Raw genomic sequence first — 3,783 nt, 5'->3', positions numbered from 1 at the left:
TGATACATGACAATCTCATTCTTGTGTTCAGCTTCTTGTCTCGTTTTTTACATACTTTTTACTCATTCTTGCAATTTTTCCAACCCTGGATTCCTTAAAATAAAGCAATTTTCATTGTTTTCTTTAGCAGGTAAAGTGAAATTACTGTAATTGTTTTAATGAAAAGACCTCAAGGCATTTTTTCTAGCAGATGAGTCTCTCTAACCTAGAGCACAAGGCTGTCCCCAAAATCAGAGAGGAAGCCGAAAAACAAAAGCCACGGTAACAGCAGAAAAATATAACAAGTAGTAAGAAAAAACCAAACAAAAACAATACCCTATAATAATAATACTATTACTAAACATAATGCAGATGAAAGCACAGCCATATACACAAGTCTATTCCCCCAAAGACCTGCTCAGGATTTGCTCAGTGGGGGAAAAAAACAATTACAGTGGCATGAAATGAATAAAAGGTATATTCAGTTATCTGAGTCCTTTGAAGATGGGTGAGGACGAGTAAGCAAATCTAATTCAACAGCGAGGGTTTTCTGTTGCAGAGGGGCCTATGAGGGGGAAAAACTCCCAAAATGCAGAGATTAGTAAGTAGTACTGCCAGTTTCATCTTCTCTGGGGAGTTTTGTGAGTGTGTGTGTGTGTGTGTGGGGTGGGACTGTAACTTAGACTGATGCGGTCTGTGACAGACTGAGGAGACAAACTTCGCCGGTTGCAGGATTCCTGGGAGTTAATGATGAGGAGCCAGCAGAGGTGAGGACATTATGATCAAACACATGCAGAGAGAACAAAATGAACACATATGGGGGGGGGGGGGTGACAAAATAACAGAAGCACCCTAACAATATGTGAATATCAAGCAGCTAATAAGTAGGACGACCACCTTTTGCTGCCTTCAGAACGGCTCCAGTCCTCCCTGTGAAGCTTTTCATGCGGTTTCTTGGACTGCGTGTGGTGGGGGAGCTTGGAGCTTTCACTCATGTAGGAAAATGTTGAGTTAAGAGGGACGAGGGAAGGGAAAATCTTCTGATAAAAGTTCAGTGATGTTGAGAAAATGCTGCTGTTCGTGAATTTTTCTTCCCATGACAAAAATGTCCAAGGCTCTCTGAGTAATTTTGTAGGAAAGAATAGATTCAAAATATTTTGTCTCCTGCAGTGTGCACAGTCTGGCCTTCAACAAGGAATCAGGCCTTCTTAGTTAAACTATATAAACTATTTCTTACTTTTTTTAGTGCAATCAGTGCACAGCAGTGGTTCCCAACTTGTTTTGAGCGTACCCTCGTCAACACACAAATGTGTTCATGTGGATGATCTTTAAACTGCATGTTATTTACAAGGACGGGTGTGCAGGACTATGACAATCTGGGAATGAGAACATGTCTAAAGGGTTAATCTACAGCCAAGTATTTTGGTTTGTCCATTCTGTGCTATGTAGAAACCCATGGTGGCGTTCAACATGGCGGACTCCCATGGAAGACGACCCCACTATAGATAAAAACTCATTCTAAGGTAACGAAAACAAACTACACCTGTTATTCAGGCGATTACACACTATTATAACTATGTTATTATATTCCATTTTCTGCCAATAGATCCTTTTACACACTGGACCTGTTAAGTTATTCATTATATTATTTACCGTTCAGTTTTTTCAGTAGTATTTTCAAAAAAAAAGTATTACCTGTGGCCTCTAGTAGTAGTCTTTTCTTCAGCTTTTTTTCTGGCCTCAGGTCTTCTGCACATCAGACGTCCAAAATAGTTGAATGATGAGAATGGATGACACGTACAGGCAGGCATGCCCGGTAGAAAAACACTTTAAACTGGCATTATGTTAGGATGCTCTATCCAGGGGAAGATGTTACTAAATTCCAGTAACATTTGTGCGTATCTGTGCAAGTGGTTGCACATGAAACACAGCGTGGCGGGTGGTCATTCTAAATGCACATGAGGTCCCCTGGTGATACTGTCAACATGTGAATATACGTCTATTCACTCTATGGCAGAAGCTGACCATTTCAAACCATTGGGCCAATTTTAGCTAATTTTATTTCAGACTTTTTTATTCATTACTTTCCACCATATCCATTACTTTGAAATATAATATACATTTTTAGAACTTTATTAAATTAAAGTGCTGTTTAACTCTCAGTTCAGCGGCAAATGACATGTCAGGTGAGTATTTACCACTAATGTAATAGTTAGTGAGGATTCACTTAGAATGAAATATTTTTTTTATCTTTCTCTGTTAATTAAGGATTTATTTGACCAGACCAGGGAGTTGGTGATTGTTGGAACAGAGAAAGGGACTAACAAAGAATGTTTTGGTGAGTTTTATTTGTTTTTTCCCAGCTTTGAATAATGACAAATGTGATGTGCAAGGCTAAAATTACCATTTTTGTGGAGCCGGTGGCAAGCGACAGCAGATATTACGCCTGTTTCTGGTTAAACAAAAAATGTCTATCTCGTAGGGACTATTTTCCATAATATTGTCAGACACTTCAGATACAATCTGAAGCATGTCAGTGGCAAAAACAAGCCAGTTATTTCCTCAAACCAGAGTTTAGAGTTGACACGATTGTGGAAAAGACTGACTAAGACAGTTTTTTCAGTCTTGTTTTGTTTCTGTCCAAGTTTGAAGTGTGTTTTTTTTTAATTATCAGTGAGGTAAAATGACTATTGTCTTGAGTTTCATTGTGCTCTAGTGACATTATAGCAGTATTACTCCTCAATCTTTCCACGTACCCCCCTGGCAACTCAGAAATATGCTGGTTGGGAATCACTGGTGTGCACATTCTTACACATCATGCTCTGAGCCTTTGTGACTTCAATTCAATCCGCATTGGAAAATGCAAACAATCAAAAAAGATCAGATATTGATTTATGATTACAGATTGGGTCACAGTATATTGTACAAGTCTCACGCTAGCTCCTTGTTTTACTGATGTCTGTGGAGTACAGTGTGGAGACAATCATGATGGAGCAGTGTTTGCACCTGAGGCTGATCTGCCATTTGAACAATGGCCTCATAGTCCTTGTCTGTTACATGACCATCGCAGATCAATCATGGACTGTCCGTAGTTCACTGGTAAAGATTCACAGCTGGCGCTTATTCTCGGGCTGAATGCTTTCCTTGCCTTTCTCCAAATTTAAGAGAAAGGGGAATTAAATATTTTCTTTAGATTTTGTTCATACATTGTCAGCATCTTTTTTAAATTTAAGCTCAGTGTATCTTTTTGCTGGATACTGGTTTCATTGGAGGATTAATTATGTGGAAATTTTTAGGCTGTAGTTTCCATACAGTGTGCCAACCATCTATTTAAGTGGTCAGTCCTGAACCACTCTTTGTCTTTATCAGTGCAGTTTGTCATGTTTTGCATATGTTTTCTGTGATTTGCCAGACTTGTTATCTCTTTCACACTATGCAGATGATTTACATACACCAATATTGTGGCTCATTTTGCGTGCCAAAATATTAACACCTACACACATATGCAATTGCGTGTGTACACCCACTTACTTATCAGAACCTTATAGCTGGCTATATTTATTCCCCAACCCCATATTCACATTCGCTACAATAGCAACCTAAAACTACAAACGGGTTAAACTGCTTTATTCCTAAACCAATCCAAAACCTCCATATAACAGTCTTCTCCACCTTTAAATCATATTAAATCAATTCTGATCAAATTTCTAATTCAGCAGACAATTGTTCATTACAGTAGAGGCAATCAATATACTGGATAAGACAATGGCTCTTGAGAACAGCCTGTTAAGCTGTACATCTTCT

The sequence above is a fragment of the Morone saxatilis genome, unplaced genomic scaffold (genome assembly GCF_004916995.1).
Source record: "Morone saxatilis isolate NCDOM2014 unplaced genomic scaffold, NCSU_SB_2.0 Contig14, whole genome shotgun sequence".
In the NCBI taxonomy this organism is placed as follows: domain Eukaryota; kingdom Metazoa; phylum Chordata; class Actinopteri; family Moronidae; genus Morone; species Morone saxatilis.
The sequence above is the reverse complement of the archived record's forward strand: the minus strand, read 5'-3'. Positions refer to the sequence as shown.